The 25,455-nt window shown below is 49.6% G+C and overlaps 1 protein-coding gene across 3 annotated transcripts in view; it reads left to right on the top strand.

The window, feature by feature from the left end:
* The first annotated feature begins 2,153 nt into the window (after positions 1-2,153).
* The window catches only part of SIPA1L2 (signal induced proliferation associated 1 like 2), a 185,095-nt gene continuing 161,793 nt past the window's right edge, over positions 2,154-25,455 (top strand). For 2 of the 3 annotated variants that reach the window (XM_037060250.1, XM_037060248.1), the window contains exon 1: positions 3,419-3,671. The gene's annotated coding sequence lies outside the window, so the exon portion shown is untranslated. Of the gene's footprint in view, positions 2,246-3,418; positions 3,672-25,455 lie in introns of those variants that run through there. The other variant, XM_037060249.1, reaches the window with a different exon arrangement.

Below are 25,455 nucleotides of genomic sequence, written 5' to 3'. Positions count from 1 at the left end.
CACAGCTGTTTCCCACACAGGCCTGGACCAGTTGGCTCCCCAGTCTTCGCCCACTGCGCTTCCTCTCGCCAGCAGTGATCTTCTCCTCCCTACACAGGCTTAAGATCCTAGGTGCAGCCTCCGAGATTGGCCCACGCTTTGCCTGCTGCCCTTGTTGGCTTTCCTGCTCTACCTGTGGGCATCACTGATTGGTGGCCCTGGGCCCCTCCTACTGGCGTTCTGCTTCTGATGAAATGCAGGTACTCTGATGTACAGCCTCTTGGGTCCTTTGAGCCTAACATAATGCCCCAAAGAAGGTATGCAATCAATACATATTCGTTGCAAACTATGAACATTCATTTGACTTACCGGTATAAGAAATACTTTTAAAAAGAGGGCTGAAAGTAGAAAAGAGAAGGAAATGAGGGAGAATCTAAACTCTTGCTCAACACAGAGAGGCACTCAAGTTCATTCAAGTGCATGCATGTCATCTGTAAGTAGACTTGCTAAAGGGTGTCAAGGAGATAAAATTCCTGTTTTGCTAAATTTGAAGGTAAATAGACAAAACTATCAGCCTAGGTCAGCCAACAAGCTCAAAATCTTGGAATGGGGAAGACAGCCGCTATGCCTTTGAACTTCGCCTCTTTACACCTTTTAGAGAAAAAAATAATTAAGACGAATGTTGGAGTTATTTCAGAAGGAGCTGATGTACTGATTCAGAGTCAAGAAGAGAGCTAATTAATCCCTTGGGTGTGTTTCTTTAGGATCTCCAAGAACATGATGAAATTCACAGGACAAAAAATGACTTTTGTGAATAGAAAGTGAGGCTTAAAAAAACAAGAGGACAGGACCCCTTGGTCTGAGGGGAAGGTGAAAGTGAGAAATAGGCCCGCGAAGGCCACTCTAGCTTTTAGGCCAAAACAGTTGTTCACTTCAGAGTTGGCATTTTTTTCTTTAAAACTTTGGTGACAGGTATGGCCTTAACAGAAAAAAAGTTTTTTTCAAAAGATATCTTCAGGCCAAAATGATAAACTGATATCTTAACAGTTGCTGCAATTCCAGTCTCTACTCTGTTTACTCTTCCAATGAGGAAGGGCACAAGCATTACATCTAATAGTATTTCTAGAATATTGTATTTGACGAGGAAGATCCAAAATCATTCCTAAACTTTGCTGAAAATCTCTCACACTCTGCCACTAAGCAGACACTCTGTGGGCCTCACTGGGGGCCAGATGGCCATTGTCCAGCTTTGACTGGGCACCACAAAGGAGCCCAGTATGTTTGCTGAGTCCTGGAACATTCTGTTGAGAGAGGATTGCATGACCCGGGGGGCTGGGAAAGTCAGAAACTCTCATGGACTTTTAAAAAATGCTGCCAACTTCGATAGTGGTCAAAGGATTTCGGATATTTCGGATTCAGTTTTCAAAACCCAGGAAGAGAGTGGTCAGTAGGGAGAGGAAGAGAACTGTGGCTAATGTCCTCATGGACGGTGTCCGGCCAGACTTCCTTTGAAGATCATTGTGTATGGGACATCAAGGAACGCACGGTTGTAGCTGCAGCAGCAAGAGCCACCCCAGGGACAATCTGGGACAATCTGCTGACTCAGGCAGTCACTGCATTACGAGTCAAAACCCAGGGGGAGATGTAGCTCTTTTCTTGTGGCCCTCGTGACAGAAGAGTGGGAAAGACAAGGACATGTGCCATTATGTGAAGCGAGAGTACTGTGACAGAATGTGTGGAGGGAAGGATGTCCCTCCGTGGCCGCCCTGGTGGGATTTTGTTCAGAGCTGCAGCGAGCTCCTGGGCAGCACGGTCTACATCCTATGCAGTTTTATATCCCCGCACCCAGCACCTTCGGGAACATCGCGGGATCGCCATTAACTGTTGAAAGAATAAACAACAATCTTGTAAACGCTGAGAATGAGGGGATGGTTGGGAAGTCCATCCGAACCTAGAGAATGCAGGAATTTTGCCATATCATTGTATTGCTCTCTGACAGGTTTTATTATACCCATTTTCACAAATTATACCCACATATTTCACAAAGACAGAAGATTATAGAATGTGTAGATGCTTTAGATCACGGAGGAATGGCCTCTTACGTTTCAGTTATGTTCTGGGGTGTTTGTGATGGGGAAGTACAGACATTATCTCCCCAGGAAGAATTCTGCCTCTATAAAGGGAGGAACTGAAAACCCTGAATACAGCCTGGGAAGCTCAGCTGTGCCATAAACCCGGCTCAGGAAGCCCATGGTGGGACTGGAAGGTAAGTGCGCAGCTACCTGCACCAGTCTGTTCCTTCCGGTAGGCTGTGATCCGCCCTCCTCCTCACTGTACCTTTTGGGCAGTCAACTCCAGTCTAGTTTAAAATAATCTCCTGAGATCCTTAATCTTTCAGCAACCAATGCGCCTACGGAACAATTTACACGAACGGTTTCAGGTAACGCTTCCTTCTGGGTGATCCACATCTTCTGGGAAAATAGAGAAGATGGGTATAACACGTTCGTTTCCTCCTCGTGGGGGCCGAGACCCAAGAGCATTTGTCCCTGGGGTTGAGGCCTTCCTGGAGGGCGGGGTGCGGCCCGGGCCTGGCCGAGGCGCCCGGACTGCGTGACTCTCTGTCTCCTTCCTGACTCCGAAAGGTCTCGGCTCCAGAGCGTCGCCACTCACAGAAGCTCATTCTAAAGTTCTATTTATGCGATTCTCTGTGCAACACCCCACTCCAGCCACCGGGCACAGGACAGTACAGCACTGCCTGGGAGGTCTGGGGGCCCCACCGTGTCCCCGGTGCTGGCACAAGGTAGGGATACCGCCTCGGTGGTTTCGGGCGTCTGCGAGCCTGGCGCGCGGCATGGACTGCTCTTCTGGTGTCTCGTAACACGGATGCGGCGACTCTGCAGCGTCCAAAGCAGGTGTCCGCGCAGCGCCCGCGGCTGCCGGACTCTCTGCTCCGCCGCCGACACTCAGGCTTCGCGGCCCGTGGACCCGGGCGTCTGGAGGGCACGATTCTCCCAACTTCTGAGTGGAGGCCTGGTTAGGGTCGCGACGGCGCAGGGGGCGACTCGGAGTCTGCTTCGGGGGCTCGCTTCTCCCTGCCAGAGAGGCGAAGGAGTCCCGAGGAGGACGGTTTCCCGGCAGGCGGCCCAGGTAGGCTGCATCCCTCTTGAGACCTCAGCCACCTCCCGGGAAGGGAACCGAGCCCTTAAGGTTCCCGCCGCTCCCGCGCACCCGGGCCTGGGAACGGCGCACCGGCTGCGCACCGAGCCCGCGAGCCCCCGGGACGGACGGAGCCAGCGCCCAATCGCGGGGCGGGGCCGAGGGGGCCTGCAGGCGGCGGCCAATGAGAGGTGGCGGCGCGGGCGGGGGGCGGCGCCTCCGGGCCGGCGGGCGGCGGCGTCCGGAGCCGGCGCAGCAGACCCGGCGCCCGGGAAGAGTCGGCGGAGCTCGAGGAGGACGCGGACGGCGGCGGCGGAGGAGGAGCTGCGCCGCGCGCCCTCCGCGGCCGGCCGCCCGCCCGAGCGCAGGCCGACAGCTCCAGCGCAGCCGGCGGGTCCGGCCTCCTTCGCCCGGAGCCCGGCGCGGGCAGAGTCCGAGCCGATGGGCAGAGTGGGGCGGCGGGCGGCCAGGCTGCGGCCCCGGTAGTCGCCGCGCGCTCGCGGGCTGTAGCCGGTCCCGGCGGACCGCGTCTCGAGGTGCGTGTCGGGCGAGCGGACGGGCCCCTGCGGGTGGTGTCGGGGGACCCGCTGGGCGGTGAATTGTCCCGCGGTGAGGGGCCGCCCCCGGGTGGGGGCCCTGACGGTCCGGCGCTTGGGGAGTCCGGGGGGCTCAGGCGCCGGGGTCCGGCTCGCTGGCGCGCCCGCGCTCCTCAGCCCGGTGGAAGCGGAGCCGCCGCGATTCGTTCTCTCAAAGTTGCGGATCGGCTGAAAGGTTATTTCCGTCTGGGCGACACGCACACTAAGGAGGACCCCCTCTGGGTGTCCGGCGACTGCTCTGTGACCGACCTCCGAGAAGAGATGAAAGGTTGCCCAACGCGGTGCAGCGGCAAGCGGGCGGGGCTGTTGCCGAACTTGCCGCGGTTGACTCCCGGGAGGTGGTGCCCGAGCCCCCGCCGCGCCCGGTCCCCCTTTGTGGGAGAACCCCGAGCGGCCGGCGACCCTCTGGCTCGGGGGGTCCTTCCTTCGGAGTTAGAGCCTCTGCCGCTGCCCAGGCGCGGGGGTTCTCCGCGTCCTCCGCTCTGGGTTCTGTTCGGTTCTCCGCGCTATGGAAGCTAGTTTGGCCGTGTCCCGGGAGTATCCCCAGGGGCACCTACCGTGAATTTTCTACCGTGCGCCAAACCCGGGGAATCAATTCCGGTTCGTCCTCTCGGAGCGCGAGCCGAGGCTCCTCGGGAAGGAAAACAAGTTGGCATTGCCCCTCTGGGAGGTATTTGTCATCATTAACCTGCTTCGGTTAAATTAATTCAGTCCGAGATGACTCCAGCGTGCGCACTGAAAACATCAAGTGCACCGGGCACAGGATTGGGGCCACCAGGCAGGATTGGGGTTTAAAATGAAATTGCAGAGATTGTGAATTTTGCTCAGCCTTGGACTTGGTTTGGATAAGGGTGGCTTTTTTCTTTCTTTCTTTTTTTTTTAAACAAAGAACCTTGGTGATTCTCGTAGGTTTGCTCAGTAAGTTCAAAATAGTCACTCAGATATCTCTTTTCTTTGCCTCTTTTGTCTGCAGTTTTCACTTCTAAATGTTAACACTAGATGGCTTTCTTATGACAGGCGTTTACTGAACCGGGCTTCAGGGTCGCCTATTTGCAACCAGGTCTTAATTTTTTCAGTTTTCCAGTTTAGTAATGGGAGGGGCAAAAGGCCAACACTCACTTTCCTTGACACATGTTACTTCCCTGTAAATCAATATTTATTTAGTTATCAAAAGGTGGCCCATTGTTTCTGGTCTCCTAAAGATGAATTTTAAGAGACAACTTGGTTACTGTTGCTAGTCACACATTTAAGATGTCCGTTTCATGTTTTGACTTCTTTGAAGAACTCAAAGTTGTCTGGTGAGATTTGTAAGTCTCTTCAGAAGGCATTTGCACCTATGATGTTCCTTCACCACTTCATTTTGTAGCTCACAGTGTGATTGGTAGGGGCATGCAAGAATTTTTTAATGGGAAAGAACAATCTTTCTTAAGTTTTGGGTGCAAACAGCATTGATTCTGGCTAAAACTTCCATCGATGCATTTGGGGAAGAGGCATAGTTGAAGTATCTACACCTGATTGATACCAAGGATTAATGCATTAACATCTTTCTTTTTTCTCAGCTGGCAGTTGGTGGTTGGCTTTTCATGTTTAAGCACAACCCTTTTAAGGAGAAGCACAGTAGCCTGCAGTGGGGCCGTTTCAGCAGCAGCATGTTCTCAGCTGTGTATTTCAGATCCTTTTCCTTTTTTGAGTGAGACCATCGCAGCCTGTCCAAATCTTGTCTAGGTAGGCACACGTATTTATAAGCTGGAGAAATATCTCGAAATTATCTTTATAGCTGCCCTTTATTGTGTGTCTTGCTCAGCTTAAAATACAACATCCCGAATTTGTGTGTTCTAAATCAGAGCGTATTCATAACTAGCTGAAGAAAAAAACTCTCCTAGCAAACATCTGGGAAATAGAAAATCAAATTAGAAACAGCTTTTATCAGTACCCACGTGCTGCCTATAGATGGGGTGAAGTGAACTTGGATAAGAACCAGTGTAAGCCTTCGGGCAGGAAAAGAACACGGGAGATAAGTGGTAGGAATGGAGGTGAAGCTGCCGGTTTTCTCTGGCTGGTCTAAGTGTACATTTTCCATCAAATGCTTTTGCTTTTCGTGTTGTTAAATATTAGCCTTTCTCGGAGGGCTTTAGGGGTTTGGAATGTAATGGGAGAATTATCAGAGCGCCATGATCTGGCAGTTAAAGCCATGTAATATGGGTTAGTAAGCACCCCCCCCCCGCCCCAGACTGAAATGGTATTTTGAAGAGTTTTTGATACTTGAGCTTAGTAAAACACCTGTCTACCTTGAGGGATCTTTTTACCTGAGGCAAAAGGGATAATGGGTTACTCATTTTGAAAGTCTATCTGTCCTTGAAAGTGAGGAAATACTAGTGAGCTGCCTGAAAGGGCAATTGTCTGGAAATTGACACTGGTTTGAAAGTACTGTGTTTGGTCCTCAAAAGTAGCTTAAAAGGAGTTGCTCGTTTACTGTAGGCTTTGCAAAGAACTGTGCGGGTATGTGGATACAGCTCCCTATCCCCCAGCCGTAATTGTAAATGCAAGGTCATCTTCTGTTTTTAGATTTTGGGAGACATTGAGTCTTTGAGTTTATGATCTACTCATGGGGGTAGTTTAGCATTGCAGCTCCTTTCAAAGACATGCTGACTTTGAAGAAAATTTAGACTGTTACTATTAACTGGAATGCAGAGGTTTGTGTTTGTTTGTTTGTTTGTTTGTTTGGAACTTGAATGACGTATGCAGTGCCGTCCTAAAGAATATAGGAACCCATATTCCAGACTTTCTGCTTCTGTTTAGGGTAACTAATTGCTTTGCAGGGTGAATAGAAAGAGCACTGGGCAAAAAGGACAAGAAACTCCCATTTCCTGACCCTGCTACTTGTCGCAAATGAGTTCCATGATCTCCTTCAGCACCAAAATTTTAGGTTTCTTTACACATTTCAAATAAATGTATTAGTGTAATGACAGTGAGCAAATGATTGAGATAATGTACATTTCCTCACGAGCGGTCTTTCTTTGCCGTATAGTAAGCTTGTATGTGAACGTTAGTGAGAGTTGTAGCTTACTTAACTTACCCTAAACTCATTGACTTAGAAACTGCTTTTCTGTTCCAGGCACGTTTACCGGTGACTCCTTTTAAGGGAGGGATAAGAGTGTGATCAGAATTGAAGTGCTCCAAACTTGATAAAGCATTTTGATCCTGTCTGAACTTGGTTCATAAACTTCGGTTCCAGAGAGTGGTTTTAGGAAGCCAGATCTGATCCGAAGTAGAGGCTGTCTTTCTGGAGAGATTTGGTGTTTAGTATAACCCAATCCTTGTTCCTTTTTAAAAATACATGTATGACATGGTATAGCTAACTTCCATGAGAGGACAGAAGAAAAGATATGGTTGAGAAAAGTGGAGCCTCATCATAATGTCCCTGTACCAGAAAGGGCTTTAGGGTTATCGTTCAGTTGCCCCTCTACTTTTTGTTTTCATCCTTGAACTTAAAAGCAAAAACAAAAGCAAGTTTTACTGATGGCCGTATTTGACAGTATGTGATGTTGCTACTTGACAATTAACACAGCAGTCACTTTTAATTTTAGCCCATCTCCGGGAGCTCTACGTTTATGGAATGTAGCAGGACAATTATCAGTGCATCATGATTTGGCAGTGAAAGTTGTGTAACGTGGCTTTGTAAGTCCTACCCTTGCCACCCCCGCTCCCCCAAGGAAGAATATGCCTGCCGTCGGAGTAGAGGGTTGTCCTTCCCCTCCAGAGAGGATGTTTGTTGAGGCTGCCTCCACGCATGCGCGCGTATCGCGTGCCACGCCCCCCCCACAGGCATGTGTGCTGGTACCCCTGTATGCACTTGTGTGTACTCCCCATACACATGTTTGTGTACCTGCCCATACACAGGCACTTTTGCCTTTTGTTGGGCCAGTGAAAACTGCACTGAGTACCAGGGTGTGGGAGTCACTGACTGGCTCAGCTAACCCTTCTTTGTTGCTCAAATCCCTTTATACTTATACACTGGGCAGGAAGTCTCCCATCGTGCCCTGGCTGGTGTAGCTCAGTGGATTGAGCTCGGGCCTGTGAAGCAAAGGGTCACTGGTTCGATTCCCAGTCAGGGCACATGCCTGGGTTGCAGGCGAGGTCCCCAGTGGGGGACACATGAGAGGCAACCACACATTGATATTTCTCTCCTACTCTTTCTCCTTCCCTTCCCCTCTCTAAAATATTAAAAAAAACAACCAACAACACCTGGACATTCCTGGACATTGCCAGGATTTCTGATGCTGTGGACCACCAGGTCTTGTGTCTATAAAATTGAAATCTAATTCTACCTCCTTATTTGAATCCTGCTCCCTGGTGGGCCTCAAGGCAAACCCTTCCACAGAGGTGTTTCAGTCACTCACTGAACGGTACCTGTCACAGTTGGGCAGGGTGCCGAAGCGTTCTCTCACAACCCCTGTCGAGTAGGCAGGCTGTCCTTCCTGCCCAGCGTGGCCCACCTGCACCGCAGTCCGAGTTTGTGTCCGTTTTCCAGTGCCCAGGCTGCTCTCACTCCGTGAGTTTGCTCTTCGCCGAGCCCCGGGGCCTCGCTCACATGCTGCCCCTGAGCCCGTCTGCCCTTCCTGTGCCAGCCTCCTTGTGGGGCCTGATAGGCACTGTGCCACGTTTCGCCACATTTCCGCTTGCTGTCCCCACGGTGGCTTTTGGAGTGTTGATTCTCTCATGTAGCACCTTTGCCTGCCCTCCCGCAGAAATGCTGCCTGCCCATGAGATCAGACTGCTCTTTCTATCTTTACCTTGGTTGGTGATAAATCGTTACACTGGCTGAACCGTGAATCACATCTCTGGAAGCTTCCTTCCAGGTTTACAAGGAGTCACATTCCTTTGGTTACAGTGCCGTGTAAATGTGCTCAGTATTTTATAACTAGTCTGTATCTCCACCTGCTCCACACGGGTTTGCTGCAAGACCACACCGCTCCTCCTCTGCCGGTTCTACTGACCGAGTTATTCTAAGAAGGAAATGAGGTCAGATTTCGTGTGTCCCTGGTGACTGGAACTGTACTGTGCGCGTGCTTGGTGATTGAGAAATAGTTAATGACTGTCTGAACGTCTAGGGTCACCCTGTGACCTCTGGCAAGGTCTTAGGCACTGCAGAGAGTGTGGAAAAAAATCAGAATGTTGGACTTTATTAAACTTATTTTTGCAGGATCCTATGTCTTTATTTTGAGTTGTTTGCAGATATTGGGGGAGGGAATTAAGTTTTCCTAATTTTCCTAATATTTTAATTAGTGGATACTCTTCTCTTCCTGATGCACAAATAAACACACAGCCGCAGGGGCGTCCCCAGCTCTGCCCAGTAGTTTAGTTGACTCCATCGTTTTCACGTTTGCACGGTTGCTGGGTCTGCTGGAAGGAGCCCCCAGTTAGTTAGCTGTTTGAGAAGTCAGAGTAGTCCAGAGCTGTGTTCAGTTGTTCTTAAGTAAAACAAGCTGGGGAAAGAGCCGGTGTTAAAGATTGTTTCTTTGGGAAGTTAGAACTCTTGGGTGAGTAAAAACTTAGGTATGCCACAGTAGAATTGTTGTGTAGACTTTTCAGATTTCTGACTATAGTATTGCGTTGGCCAGAAAGTTCTTGTAGTTTTGTCCATATGATGGCCCTAGTGATGCTTACTTGTCTCTAACTGCATTAGAAACAATTTTGTTAGATGGTATCGTGACAGCTGTCATATCAGTATGCATAGAGAAAAAGCTTATCAATATTGGTGAATTTTTGTGCAGCCCTTTTAATATTAAAGGTGGAAGAAGATACACAACATTTTTGGTGTATTATGCTTTATTATTTTAAGAAAAGTAAAAATGAAACCAAAATGCAAAAAAAAAAAAAGATTTAGTCAGTGCATGGAGAAGATGCTGTGACTGATCGAATGTGTCAAAAGTGGTCTGTGACGTTTCTTGGTGCTAGTGACATTTTGGCCAAATGATTTTCTGCTGTGCGGGGCTGTCTTATGCACTGGAAGATGTTTAGCAGCACCCCTGGCCTCTATCCATTAGAAGCCAGTAGTGGGAGATAGCCAACACACCAAATATCCAAATCAATAAGGTTGATGGTAAAAATGAAAGGTATGTCTTATATTTTACAGAAAAAACTAAATGGACTTTTTGGCCAACCCCATACTTTGGGGCACAGTAGCCTTTGTCAGCCACGTAGGGGGAGGGAGAGGCTTCCGTCTCCCCTTTAAGGTTCTTTTGGCTGGTCTGATAGTTACATATACAGGAGGCACGTTAGATTAACAAGAAGAAACAAGCAAATGCACTTACACAGGTACCTTCGGGAATCCCACATACACGAGAGAGTCCAAGACAGAAGGGGAAAAGGGTGTGTATGTGACACGCAGAACGAAGGACAAGGCGAGGCGCCGGGGGCATCAGAGCGGAGGAAGGTCCTCCTTAGGACAAGAAGAAGAACAGACACTCAGGAATTAGAGGCTTGTCCTGCCCTATAGTTGGCCATAAAAGGTATTTCTGGTGATAACTCTTATTATGGGCCAAGCCCCTAATGTAAATTCTTTAAAGGACTCCTGAGCCTGCAGGGTCTCCAAGGTCTTCAGCTTCCAATGACGGGGGTGCTGCAGCGGCCCCTCTGGGGAGGCCTGTCCTGGACCGCGTCCCGCGTGCTCTCCCCGCCTTCTCGGCCTGTGTGGGCAGCGCGTCCGGCTCCGTGTTGCGCAGGGGTACTCACAGGGTCCGGCACCAGCTCTTGTGCTGATGTTTCTGAATTTCAAGAAATACTTTTGATCCTTCACACAGGATGAAGCTGTTGTTTCATGTGTTTAATGCCTTAATCCAGAGAGCCATTGTGTCCTTGCCATGGGGCCTCTGAACTTCTTCACTGTGCGTCCCCTCTATCAAAATCACCTGTCTCAATACCTGTATCTGTATGTCTGCATGTTGTTATATTTGCACATGTTTGTGTATATGTACACGTTACATGCATGTGTATAACTTTACCACACTAAAATGTGGACATTATAAAACACAAAGTTACACATTTTAAGAAGGGCGATACTAAAAATAAATAGAAGGTGGAGTGTTTTCTTTCGCACTGAGGGCGCGTTTGTTACCCTGTGAGATGCGCGGCCCCGGTCTGGAGACCCTCCTCTCTGGTTAGAGATCGTGACGTTTTAGAAGCAATGTCTAGGGCCTTGCAGGAGTCTCGTGAGGGAAGCTTCAGACAGGCAGTGCCCCGAATACCCCCAATGGTGACTGTGTTCGTTTTCCTGAGGATGTCTTATGCCGGCCTGTTTTCTTCCAGAATTGCTTGTGGGTTGCTTAGTTTGAGGTTTCATATCTGGGGGGGCAGGGGGATAACATAATGGGGGACACCATTCTGGGAGCATTTCTAGTGGAACTCAGCTGTCTAAGAAGCACCACACTCACACAGAGCTGACACCGACCCAGGGTCGGGGTAGAAGGACACAGCTCGTCAGGGCTGATGAATAGAGTAGTTCTGCTGGTGTGTTCCCAGCCGGAACTGCAGCCCATGGCAGCCCCCCGGTGCGAGGGAGGTGAGGGGACCCAGCCTCTCTGGAGAGTCTGTGGCCCGGGAGGGCTGAGCCGCGGCACCTGCAGCCACGGGCTGAACTGGCACACCTGTCCTGCCCTCCCCTCCCTGTGATGCCGGCTGTGATCCGCAGCACTTACTGCTGCCTGCCTTTGTTGTCTGTTGGTTTTGTGTGTCGACCTGTTGCCGCACCGCAGTAGAGCAGAAGTGTCCTTTGGCCAGGACGTCTCAGACTCACGGCTGCAGCCTCGCAGCAGGCTCTTAGCGAACAAATATTTGTTTAAGGGACGATTGAGGGCCATCGTTTGCACAGGGCAGCGCTGTGCGCCTTGGCTTTTGTTGAACTAAGCCGCGTTGCTCCAAAGTTCTCGTTCTCTTGTCAACGCTCTAGCTGAAGGGCCTCGTTTTATGCCTTTTCTGGGGTATTTGAAATGACCTGTGACTCAACTCTGATACTGAACCATCAAAATGGCATTTTTGAAGATGGTAATCATAGCAGAGACCCCTCTATTCCATCAGAGCCTTGGAGCCCGTCAGAGGGCATAGTTTGGGGGGACTGGGTGCCCAGGGCAGCAGTGGGAGCCACCTCGCCTTCACGTGCAGGTGTGCGTGATGCCTTCCAGGCTTCAAAGCATGGTCCCCGCTGACAACTGCACGGCCTTGTCGGAGTCAGATGGGACAAGCCCTGGTTTGGGCTCGTTGATAAAAACGGGGTTGCAGATGATTTCTGGGTAGTGCAAAGTTCCCTGCAGTCTTCTCTCTCAGCCCATTAGCCCTGATAATTTGTACAGGAAATGATGTGAAAAAAGCCGTCAGTAGTATATAATGCACCCGTACTGAGTGGTCACTTTTAATTTAAGGGTAGCAAAGGACAGTAGAATATTACTTATTTGTGCCCTAGATATAGTGGGTGCTCAGTAGCTATAGTTTTAATCTTACAGGTAGAATCTTTTATCCTTGGTATGCTGGTGTACTAATTCCTGTATTACGTGAGTTTAGGGGATAGTATGCTAACTCCTTTTCGCTGAAATCTGTGAACTGAGGTTAAACTGTGGTGGGAGCTGTAGGCAAGGCTGAGATATTAGCCTAAGTAACGGTAAAACCACCTAACTGATCAAGCTGATCTTTTATTTGAGTGTCATTGTAATCATTTCAATGGAATAATTGATCCATTTTCCTATTTAAGAAGTTTTAAATGATGATAAGAGTGAGGGAAGGAGGCTGATGTTTTTGACCTAGGAACCGAGGAAAAACCTTAGGAGAGGTGATTCTAAAGGTAAATTTAAGAACAACTATTGTGTTGCGCTCTCATTTATGTTTTTGTGAGAGAGAAGCTTTACTGATGCAGGGACTGAGGCTTAATGAGAGAGAACATGTGGTTTTCTGAGTCTTAGTTCCTAGGGTTTAAACCCTGTTTCTTTGCTCCAACTTTGAGGTTCTTTCTTCTTCCCCGTGGCTGCCTTGTGAGGTATGGCCGGTCTCAGTGAGTCACAAAAGGAATGAATGAAAGGAGAGAGGGAAGGAGGGGGGGAGGAAAGAAGGTACGTGCATATGGGAATGGTGGAATTATGCAGCCAACTGCCCCTGAAAGGGAGAAACGGTGGCCCAGGGTTGGGCTAATGAGCTTATTGTTCTGGTCTAAAATGTGCCCCGTCTCTCTGCCAGTGGGTTGCCTGTTTTCCATGAGAAGTTTTGTGGTCGAAGGCAGGCACCCGGCCTGCCAGTGGAATCGGGCTGTGTAGGCTTCCGTGGGAAGTGGGGCGGGGGCTCTCCATGACCACGCAGAGACCATTTCTTTAGCTCTGAAGGCCTGGCCAAGATGGGAGGAAGTGCTCTAAAGTGCAAAGCAGTTTTTGTTTTGCGTTTATGCTTTGCTTAGATTTGCATGATCTTTGTTTAAGCCGGTTGCCTGTGAGTCCCCGACTAAGTTTCAGGCATTTACATATTGGAACAGGTTCGTCCACAGTACTCCACTCACCCAGAGAATAAGTGCTCACGAGGAAGGTAACTCCCCTGACAGGTGGGGCCCATGCAGACTTTGTCCACCTTGTCACTGAGTGATAAAACATTAATAGCGGCGCTGGAATTGGAACGTTCAGGGAAATGCTGAGCTGGCTCTGTTCCAGAATATTGTTTCCCTGGTCGGGAAAGCAGGCGATTTGTTTAAAGCTGGCAGCTGGCCAGTCGGAAGAGCGCTGACGCAATCGTAGCAGTAACCGCTTTGCTCCCACTGCTAATTTTAGGGCAGTTAAATCTGGGTGATGTCTGATGGCTGCTGTCGCCCTGCGTCTGGTTCCGTGCCGCTTTCTAAATCCATCCCCTGAGCCTGGCACCACGACGCTGAGCTCTCCCCGGAGCTGGCACAGGGGTGGGGGCTGGGCACATGCGAGGGGCCGGACCCCAGGGCCGTTCCAGGAGACCCTGCCCTTAACCTTCCAGTTTTCCTGCCATGCCCTCAACACGTGCAGTCCCCCCTCCACGCTGCAGCACTTGGGAAGTGTGGGGGGCACGGAGAGGAGGGTGACTCCAGGCTCCCACCTCTGTGGAGCCGTGTAAGGACGGCATTTATTTGTTTCCTGTGCTGAGTCTGTGAGCATCAGAGGTTTTCAAACTGAACTTCCACCTTCTCCTTTCCTGGGAAATTAAAACTAAGGAGAGAGATGATACTTTTCCAGAACTAGTTGGAGCAGTATATAGAAGAGCAAAGTTGGATTTCCATGCTATTGAAGAAAACAGAGGTGGGCTGAGGGCATGTTGGGTGGGCAGTGAATGTAGCCCAATTTTAAAACGAGGGTGTCTCAACTCTGGCATTCCAGGATTCCCAAGTGAGTAGGTACGAGGCCCCTGGGGGCTGGGCCTTGTCACTTCATCCCCGTCCTGTCCCCCAGCTGAGTGCCTGGCAGTCAGCAAACTGACTAACCGATAGCATTTCAGGCCTCGGAGGGACCTGCTCGTTGTCCCGGAATCAAACATCCTCCCGCGGCAGATTCAGGAACGTGAGCAGGGCCCGAGCAGCCAGGCCCACTGTGAGGGAGGGCGGGCTGCCTTCCTTGGCCGTGAACTCATGACCCGCTTACTGTAAGCGTTCTGGCCGCAGGATGGCCAGGTGTCAGGTGTCAGGTGTGTCGGGGAAAGACTCCTGCATGAACGAGACCCAGGGACGACGGGCTCTGATCCCCACAGATGGGGGACTGCGTGGTCTCTGAGTGTCTGGGGGGTTTGCCCAGTAAGGAAAACACTGGACGACAAGGGGGGAGCAGAGTTCAGCCTCGCAGAGTGGTCAGGATGTGGATTTTTGTTGAGTGGCCCCTGGGCACATGCAGGTTCCTGGCCTGGTGGTGGGCCAGCAGGTGCAAGTCCAGCATCCTGCTGTTGGTGTTCAGTTGGTCGCAGTGCTGCCCGCATCAGCCAGCGCTGCCCAGAGCACGCTCACTTCCTTGCCAGACCTGGATTTGATGAATAACAGCAACACGAAGGAGACGTGATGGACACTGTTTCCAAAGTGGTGACTGACTTGCCCATCACCTAAGATCCTCAGTTCGATTTCTTCCCCATTGTAATTTGCCTGAAGTTATAGCATGTGTTGTAGGGCTGAAGGAAGAAATGTTTTGTACTCTTCAGAGGTAGAAAGTAAATGATTTTTAAAATCGAGGTATAGTTGACGTGGCATTATATTAGTTTCAGGTGTACAGGATAATGATTTGAAACTTTCTTGTGGTGCATATTCTCATAGTAAGTCTGGTTAACATCTGTCACCACACACATAGTTACAGTTTTTTTATCGCCGTGAGAACTTTTTAGATCTACCCTCTTTATAACTTTTAAGGACACAATAAAGTATTATTAACTGTGGCTACCATTATTTTGTCCAGAGAACATGCACACACAGTGTTATATCTGCAATTCAGGGTCACGTGTTTTAAGACTTTATATTCAGGAATTTATAACTTGGTGATTGATTGACTTATTTTATAATTGCTGTGAATAATCAAAGTAGGAGTTTCATTGCTTTGAGAGAATCAGCAAAGCAAGAGATCTCAACATGATCATTGTTTCCCTCAACGCTTTTTTTTTAAGGTTTTATTTATCTTTAGAGGGGAAGGGAAGGAGAGAGGGAGAGAAATATCAATGTATGGTTGCCTTTCGTGCGTCCCCTGCTGGGAACTGGCCTGCAACCCAGGTGTGTGCCCTGACTGGGAATCGAACCATGATCCTTTCGTTCATGGGCCTGTGCTCAATCCACTGAGCTACACCAGCCAGGGCTTCCTCAACTCTTTATCATGCAAATTTTAAACATACAGACAAGTTGAAAGAATACAGAATGTAGTAGACACCCATTTACCCACCACCCAGATTCTACAAAGTGTTAACATTTTACTGTGTTTTCTTCATACAAGTCTCCCCCCCTCCTTCTATCCATCATCAGCCCGTCTTTCTGGACATATTTCAAAATAAGTCACACGTAGCAGTCATTACATTTTACCACTGAGCGCTTCAGTATACATATCATAAATAAGTTAGAACGTTTTGAACTCTTTTCAGGTGAGATGCATAGACCGAAATGCATATATTTTAAGGGTGCCATTTTATGAGTTGAAGCAAATGTTCACACCCGTGGAACCCCTGCTTCTGTTAGGGTAAACCTGATAGCCCCTTCCCAGCCAGCCATGTCCCTTTTTCCCTCGGTAGTTGTGCCTGTTCTTGAACTTCAGGTGGGCGGAACCAGGCAGTATGTGCTCTTACATGAGGCCACTTCCACTCAGCAACACGTTCTTCCACTTCGTCCCGCACCTTCAGAGATAACTGAACGCCAAGCTTTGCCTTCACCTGGCTGGGTCAGGTGCCCTTTTCAAAGATCATATTGTCAAGTGATTCAAGAAGCCATTTCTTTTAGGTATTTGTGTATTTTTATGAAGCCTCATCTTCCCCTTCCCCAGCAGGGATGTGGTGGTGATGCCTGATTCGGCCAGGTTCTGTCTGACGGGTTTCTTCTTCCCTTCTATCCTCACATTCTGAAAACCAGGTGTTTGGTTACTTTGTGAGCATGGGCCGCGGGGCCGGCTCCCACCTGCATGGCGTCTCCAGCCAGGATCTCTTGCTCCTGAGAAGCTGGGTCCTGACATATTACCTATTTATTGGTGTGTGCCACTGGGAAAACTTTAGGTAAAAGAAAATGCAGCGGTTGACTTTTGCAAAACCTTGTAAAAGAAGTTTGATGAGAAGTAGTTTTATAAGGCATCTCTGAAGAATAAGTAATTGAAATAAAATTTCCTGACTTCCATTTTGTGACACTGTATGAAGGGGACTGGCCAACTGAACCTAAAATGTTAGGTGATTTCAATAAAATCCTAGTTGACTTAATAAGATTCTGTGCTTAGTTAACCACCCGATCGCTATGCCCACTGTTACTGAAGTTCCGAGTCGCTGAACCCTTCCAGCCATGAGTAAAACCACCAAGTTTTCATCAGCAATGTTGGTTCACTGTGTTTTTCCCTCTATTCGGTGTGCTGTTGGCATGTGAAGATTGTTCTTTCAGGCTGTATCTGTTAGGGTAGTTCTACGCTCTCTGAAAGAGACTCCAAAATGCAGTGTGCGGACAAGAGAGGAGTTGACTTTTTCTTGTTCCCCGGGTCTGGGTAGGTGGCTGCTGTCCTCCCCCTGACCCCTGGGACCCAGGCTCCTTCCTACTTGTTTTTCACCACTTGGGCCTTGGCCTTGGCCTCACTGCTCAGGGTAAGCCTGCTGGGCATGTCTGCTGTCAGCCAGTCTGAAGAGGGAGGGAGTCCCTGGGAGAGGTCATCTAAAGGCCCCACAGGGTCTGCACTGCTCTGCCCTTTCCTCTGGGGAACCTAGTGGCCTGACCACCCCTGCTTCACGGGCACTGGGACTGTCAGGTAGGGGACTGTCCCTGACCTCTGCCCCAGTGCTGTGGAACCGGGGTTGCCTGTTGGATGGTGGGCGCTCAGGCGCCTGAGCCCATGTGCCCGATGCTGACTGCGCGCTCTGCAGGGCCCCGTTTGGGGAGGGACTCCGGTTATGGTGGTGAGAGGACTGTAGCCACTTTCATTCTGGACGTGGAGTGACTCTTCTAATAGTTTCCTCGGTTGATTTTTTTTTTAATTGGAGGAAGTGCTGTCTTCTAAAAGTGTGGCTTAGGTCCCGGTGAAGGGAGGGAGGGTAGAGTCTGATACCAGTGAGATCGAGGGCAGGCCCTGTAACTGAGGACGTGGATTCGAAGATGTAGTAGAGGACCTGGTCAGTCCCCTGTTTGGAATTCAGACTCATGGTGGAAGGTGTAAGAGGCCCCTGGCAAAGGGAGTAACGGTGATTCTTTACCCAGGAGCCAGATCAGCACCCAGGTTTCCGGGCGGCAGACCTTCCCAGTGGCTGCAGGCTGCTGCGGCTTGCGAGCCATTCAGAATTATTTCCTTTGGAGTCCGGGGGCCAACTCTGGCTCTGAGAGAGGGGCAGTGAGGAGTCGTGGGGCAAGTCCTTCTGTGATGTCCACTCCTTTCCGACGAGTCAACATTATGCTGCTGTCACCACTTTGGAAGACTCTTGAAGTGACAGTGAAGGGGACTGTGCTTCTCTCTGGGCTCAGGGGGTCAGGGCCGTGCACTGTGGGTGCCAACAGTGTGGAGGTGGAGAGGGGCCACCGTGCCTGGGCCCAGCCCTGGGTCCCCCCGAGTCACCCTGCGGGTTTGCAGGGCTGTGCAGAGTGGCCCCGGTGGTAGCACACACAAACCCTGCAGCTTCACCTCCTCACATCCTGATGTGCTGTGATCATCGCCCCATTTCCTCCAAAATGTTCCAGAGAAGAGACTTCCGCCCTGAGCCGTGGGACCGCCTCCCGCTTTGGGCTTCAGCTCTTTTCCTTGGGGGTTGGCATGTCCATGTTCTTGAATGAAGATCTACCAGGGAAGGAACTTAGTGCTTGGCTTGCAAGCGTTGCTTTCCACCAACAAATGCAAAGCGGGGAACAGACTCCTGGTTGCAATAAATGACCCTTAACGTTGTTCTCAAGGATGGACAGGCTGCCCGGGGAGATTTGATCGGGTGCACCATGGCGTTTGGATCATCTGGAAGTTGCCCTCATTTCCTCTCCATGGCTGTTCTCTACTCAGGATACGTTACAGATGGGTTCTGCTGACTTTGCTAATTTTGCCAATAACTTAAGCATCGAAGGATGCAGGGAACCTCCCGAGCGATAAGAACACAGCTGCTGAGGATAACAGAGAAGAGGAGTGGCTGAGCAGCTGCAGATGGGGTGTTGTCAGCACGCACTGTGGCACTGGGGAGTTTTTACATCTTTTTGTTTGTAGTGAACAAAAGGGCAGTGTGGAGCTGAGTCAGCGAGGTCAAGTGCATATACGTATGTGTCGAGGATGGGGCTCTATCTCAGCTGGAACGTAGCACTCGCAGGGAGGAAAACTCGCCTGTGATTTATTGGTGTCTGGCTCAGCCCCGCATTCCCACGCCTCCGCCGTCTGTGTGCTTTGACTTACCAGTAATGGGCAAACATTGACATTGGCCTTTGCCCTTGTAACGCATGGTTCCATCGGCCAAACCCTTCATCATCTTTCTCTGCTTTCTCTGTTACACGAGTTCTCAGCAGGGAGCCTGGGCCTGTGTTGCACGAGGTGCCAAGCCTGTTGGTTGGCGAGTCTGGAGGAGGAAGTGGGGGGATGCTTCCAGAGGAGGGAGGTACCTCGGGGTCTTCATGCGAAGACACAGAGGAGATGCTGAAGAATTGTGAATATTCTAGTAATCTTCACAGAAGTGGTTTTTGTTTTCTGCAGCACCCTCCCGCTCAGCTTCTCTGCTGTTGCTGGACTCAGAACGAAAACTGCAGGGGTGCCCTGAATCCTGCGGGGGAGCCCCGAACCCTGAGGGAGGCGTGGACTCGGTCAGCCCCCACACACCCTGTCGCCTTGTTGTCGCTCAGGTGTGTGGGGTACGTTCTTTGGGTTGAAAAGCCCACAGCCCCCGAAAGGTCCCGTTCGGTGCTCCCAGAATGGAGATGAACCGAGTCGACCTACACCTGGAGTTGTTCGGCCACTTTATCTTTGTGGTTCTGGAGTCGCCACTTGGAAGGTTCCGAAAGGCAGACCTTGTAAATCTTTTCTTTGCATTTGTGTCTCTCCTTGGTTCAAAGTTTTGAGCTCTTGCTGCATACTTCTGAGTGTTCAGACTCCAACTCATTTCTGGCCTAGTTGGGCGTGAGCTCCATGTCTGACACCTTTGGAGCGTGTGAGGGACCCTCTGACTGTGTGGTGGGGGTTGCCTGAGACCACCCATGCTCCGCTTTGCCCTGCTTGTCAGGGGTTTCTGTAGCCTTTCCCATCGGGACAAGAGGCTCCAAGAATAATTGTGCAAGGGATGCATAAAAATAGTATTTTCAGTGATTTCTCTTCTGGAGTAGGGACATGGTTGAGTTCATCCTTTCATCCTTTCAGTATTTTTAAATGTATTTCATTTTAAAAAACTGTGAAAATAATCAAGGATTTTGCTTCCCGACACTTCTGTAACCCTGAGTTTACTCCCTTCTTGGTATGAGTACTTTCAGTGTTAAAGATGACACAAAATAAAAAAGCCCCAACTTTTATTACTAGATTGAACACCTAAAATTACATTCCTGTGAATGTAATGACAAAAAACATAACATGGGAAGAAAGAAAAGCATTTAAAGAATTGTGCAGCCCTGGCTGGTGTAGCTCAGTGAATTGAGCGCAGGCCAGCGAGCCAGAGTATCTCAGTTCGATTCCCAGTCAGGGCACATGCCTGGGTTGCAGGCCAGTTCCCAGCAGGGGACGCATGAGAGGCAACCACACATTGATATTTCTCTCCCTCTCTCCTTCCCTTCCCCTCTAAAAATAAATAAATAAATAAAATCTTAAAAAAAAAGAATTGTGCAGTTTGTTCACAGAAATCGTGCGTGTAGGAGATTACTGTCGTGAGTCACATTTACATGTGTGATTTTTTATTGTTCTGCATTGGAACCAAACCAAAGGTGGGCGTGGAAGAGCAGTTCCCCATATTACATGCTAATAACATAATTTGAACAAGCACGTTGTTTGTTAGTAAAGATTTTACCGTGATGAGTGACACTAGTTTATCTAGTCGGGGTCCGGTGGGTGTTGTGCTATTTGCAGGGGATAATATGTATCCAGTAGTTTCTGTGTTTTGTTTTACTAAGTGACGGGAATGGAAGAACAGATTTTAAAATCCTGTCTGTGAGTTCAGTGTATTCATTTTAAACCTTTACCCCAAAAGTAACCGAGTGGAGGAATTCAGTTTATCTTTGGTCTGCCCTTGGTGGCCAGGTCTGACAGTCTGCTCTGTGAGGTAATCGTGTATTTTTCTTCTGGTGAACAAAAGGGAATCTGGACTTTGTGTACTCTTGTGTCACAGTTGATGGCTAACCATAAAACGTCGCGGTTGTCACACGGCCCTAAAGGGCAAGCTTGGTCCTGTGACTCGCCAGACCAGTTCTGCAGCTTCCAAAGGGGCTCCTGGGGCTGGGTATGGTGGTTGTCCTGAATTGTTAGCTTTCGGAGAAAGGAGATTAAAATTCTAGAATACAAACCATTAGAAAAGTGTTGCTTAGCAGCTGCCTTTTCTTTAAAAGGGGGATCTGGATTAGCATTAGATAAGGTTTGACTTCAGTAAGACGAGCCTAGAGTGTGGAAGGAGCTGGAAGATGGGGAGTCCTTGAGGATTTGCTTCTGTGCTTCGAGTTGAAGACAGAGCATTGGGACGCCGGGTCCCTCTGGCCAGGCCAGGCCCGCCTGTGCGGCGTGGCAGGCATCGCGGGCAGCCTGCCTCTCTCCCCTAGGGTGCGGGTCTGCCGCCTCCTGCACACAGACCACCTTGTGTTTTCGAAGCGTGCGTGGGGGTGTGGGTCTGCAGCATGCCAGGAAAACTTTCATTAAGTCCAGTTACCAGAAAACTTTAAAATGTGAAAGTAATTTTTTTTTTAAATTTGAGGAAGACGGCGCGGATGGCTGATGCTGTGCCCAGAGGGTGGAGGATGAGCTGATGCTGAAAACAGGGCCCTGGCCTGTGGGTTCCGACCCGTTCCTTTGACTTCTGTTCTTTCAGAGTCTCTTGTCCATGTTGCAGGTGGCCTGTCCTCTGCAGTGGCCCCCCAGGGGACACTTGTGCTCTTGTGGGAAACTGTGCCTGGTGAAGGGTGGGGTGTGGGTGGGAGTGGGCACGTGACCAGCGGGCTTGACACCTGCACCTGAAGACTTCAAGCCCAGCAGCTCTGCAGGGGCCTGGGTCGGAGGCTGAGAGGAGAAGGCAGAGGCAGTGCACGTCCTTCACCAGTCCCCCTCGCCAGTCCATTCTTGCACCCCATACCTTCCAGGCTAAGCTCTGTGCGTGGCAATGAAGGAGAAGGTTAACAATTGTAGGGGGGTCGGGGGAGGCATCCACCCCCATGAAAGAGCCACACTTGGCCCATAGACATAGGTGTGAGCCTGCTCACTGCAGTATTAATTATAACGTGAGAAACTGGAAATATCGCAGTGAGACGTTAAATTATGATTCTTCATGTGATCAAGTAATTTAAGTCAATTAAATATCTTGTTTTATAAGGCCATTTAATGACATGGGAAAATGTTCACGGAATATTAAATGAAGAAATTTTCTTGCTAAGCAGCGTGTATGATAGATCACAATCTCACGGGGAAGTTAAACGTGCACATGCGTTAGCAGAGAGGGAGACCCCAAAACCTTTGCCTGGTTATTGCTTGTGGTTGTGTGATGTGTGACTGCCATTTTTTTTTTTTTTTGCATTTGTTCTACAGTTTTTCTCAAATGAACCTAATTTAATGGTAAGAAAAAGCATGGCATGAAAATATTTGAATTATGGGACTCAGTGATGTGTGTCCTTTAAGAACTGGTCGTCTGTTTCAGCATCACCTTCTGGCTCAATGTAGTTTAGGTTATTTTATTATAATCTTCCTTGATTTGTTCTTCTGATTATATGTACTTAACAGAAGATTGCAAGGGAAGTAATTAGCAAATATTTTCTAGGTACCTATTATGTCTAATAAGTATGTTTTTGGTCCATGTTGCTTACCATGAAAGCATTTATAATCGAAGTTAAGATCAGGTAGTAGTCTCCTTTGAAAATCATTTGCTTATTTTTTGTGTTAGCATTTAAACATTATATATTTTTAGCCTTTTGCCTATCATCTTTCATTTAAACTTGTTGCATAGGAAAAATACATATATGTACAATTTGACTTCAGGAATTCATTTTTGTTATTAATATAATGTATTATTAATACATTGATATATGAGGCACTGATAATGTATTATTAATACATTAATACTATGTAAGGCATTATTAATAATGTAAGGCACTGAATGACCTCCTTTTTATACACATTGTTTTGTTTAACCTTCGCAGCTACCCGTCCTTTACCATGGGGGCATCTTTCTTAGTTGGTATGAGTTAAATTAGAGACTTCAGCATTTAGTTTAAAAATACCATGAATGCTCTTTTTTTCAGTTTGAGAGCAGAGATCCTTTGATTTATTTTTAGCAATATAATTGCTGCACATATTTTTAGCAATATAATTGCTAGCCTTTGATATTGTGCTTTTTGACATTTACATTAAAAAATAAAAATTAGCTAATTTGTAAGTTATGAGGTCTCAAAAGGACAGTTCATTCTTCTTCCACACCTGTTAATGGTGCTATTAAAATTCCGAAATGGCTTATTAAATTAAGTGCAGTGTCAAAGGCTGATTGTCTCTCTCTGAGTTAGTCTGCGTGACTTATGAGAGCATGACTTAGAAATGAGGTTTGAATAGCAGCCCGAAGTCAGCTTTTAGTATCTGTCGGGTGGTAATGATTGCAGGCGAGACGCGTACAGAGAGCAGGCAGGCCACTCGGGTGCTGTGACAAACGGTGCCTCTGGAGCAGATTCCACGTCGAGTCCTTGAAACAGCCCGTGCATCTTTGCATCACACGTGCGAAGCTCAGGTGCACGGCCTGTGTGTGCCGTGTGCCCTGCGTTCCGCCGGCTGGGTCGGAAGCGGTGACTGAGTGGTGGCGGGATGGCTGTGCTGCCCGTGGGAGGTGTGTCCTGTTGGAGAATGAGACTCCGTGTTTTTCTCACAGCTTTTAACATTACGATTCACCCGCCAGCGTCATTTCAGTGGGACGAGTGCGAGGGTCAGAGTCCCTTTCATTCAGCGAGTCTCTTGAGCGCCTGCCAGGGTCACGTGCTGTGTAACCCAGGGTTCGCATCTGAGCTTGGTGCCCCCTGGGGCGTGGTGCACCCTGACAGCCACCCCCTAACGGGGATGTCAGCCTCTGTGGAAGGAGGTCGTGAGATTGCTGAGGATGCTTATGCGAGCACTTCGTCTGCTCCCTGGCGTGCTGTCGGGGCTCAGTGACCCTGGTGACGATTCCTCAGGTGCGTTATGAGCTCTCTGCGTGCTGACGGGCGGGCTCAGGGAAGGGAGGTGGCTGGAGATGAAACAGTACTGCTGCCTGTGAAGCCCAGCGAGTTTTGAATGAACAAAGTGTTTTGTTAAGTCAAAACTGTAAGGATGTTAAGTGTTTAGTCTGGAGTCCTGCTCTTCTCATTAATAGAATGAGAGGCAGGAGCAAAGGTGTGTGAAGACAGTTGGCCTGGATTCTGGTGGGAGGGCCCCCAGGCCTCAGCACCTGCTGGGGCCTTCGAAGGCTCTTCAGCTGTGACATGGGCGAGTCCAGAGTCCCCTGCTTGTAGGGGATCCCGCAGGTGGAATCAAGTCCGTTTGTCTGAAAGGTGCCATTGGACAGGCGTCAAAAGAGGTGTGGATGTGATAGGAGACCAAAGAGAGGCTTTTAAAAGTGGATTGTGGAGTGCATAGGTATCATGTCCATTTCTGTCCAACTTCCAGAGCGTAACTTCTGACTGTCAAAGGTATCATTTTGCTGGGTATCCTGTTTCTTAGCAGGCAAAAATAGGTAACTCGCATCTTTCCTACACTTTCTGTTAGGGTCCAGAAAAAGATTACGTTGGTAGTCTGGTCGCTGGTGTTGGAGCAAGGCCCGAGGGCCCCAGGTGCATCTGGACGCCAGTGGGACCTCTCTTGTCACCACATGCGAGGTGAGTGTCCCCACCTCGCTGCGGCCTCTTGTCCACCAGCCCTCCTCCACCTGCCCACTGTGGTGCCTGGTTGTTTGAGCCCTCTGGCCTGCCCCCAGGCCCCGTCCTGTGGACTTCAGCTCCTCTTGGCCCTGGTGAGCCCGCTTAGCATACCCCCATCTCTGTCCCCTCGGCTTCAGGGGCAGCCCTCTCTGCGGGTCTCTGTCGGCCTCTGGTCATTCATTCTCTGCTCTTGCTGGTCTCTTCGGCCCCCAATCCCTATGAAGTGTTGGGGTCTCTTCTCCTGCCTTCCAAGTGTCTTCTTTTGCTGCCTCAGTGATGGTGACCCCAAATCTTCACCTGTCTGACTTTCCCAGCCACCCCTGGCCACCTTCCTTGGGTATTCTGGACACATTTCAAAGTACCTTCCCCACAAATATCTTTTACACTCTCACTGCTACATGCAATGCGATGTCACCATTAACCTGGTCTGGCGAAGCATGTGGCCTCCTAACGCAGTCCTGGCACCTCACTGTCCCTTGGCTGCCAGCATCTGCCTGGTCTGCCTGAGAACGGCCTCTCCAGTCTGCCTTTTTCCTGTCCACGGTTCCTGCTTTACCTCAGGTCACACTGGGCTCTGAACTTTGAGATAAACTCCCTGGCCTGGGCCCGCCGTGGGAGCCACTACCCACGTGTGCTGATTGAAATGTCCATCAACCAAGATTAGATAAAAATACAAATTTAGCTCAGCAGTTTCACAAGCTGCAGTTCAAGTGTTCAGTGGGTGGTTGCTGGTGGCCCTAATGGACAACACAGGCGGGCCACTCTTGTCACTGCAGAAGGTCCTGCTGGCCCTCCCATCCAGCCCAGCCCCTTGCCCCCAGCTCTCAGCCCCTTCACCGCATCCTTCCTGTTGCGGCCTGCGTTGTCTTCGCAGAAGCAGCGATCAGTTACGGCACCCCCTGCTTGGAGACCTCTGTCGGGTGCTGGTACCGGGTGCTGGGTAGCAGCCGTGCCCCTCAGCAGGGCAGCAGGCTCTCCCTGTCCTGCACCCCCCCCCCCCCCCCCCCCCCC

Source organism: Sturnira hondurensis, unplaced genomic scaffold (assembly GCF_014824575.4).
Source record: "Sturnira hondurensis isolate 20B ecotype Veracruz unplaced genomic scaffold, ASM1482457v3 Scaffold0011512, whole genome shotgun sequence".
Taxonomy (NCBI): Eukaryota; Metazoa; Chordata; class Mammalia; order Chiroptera; family Phyllostomidae; genus Sturnira; species Sturnira hondurensis.
This window is presented reverse-complemented; position numbering and strand designations above follow the sequence as displayed.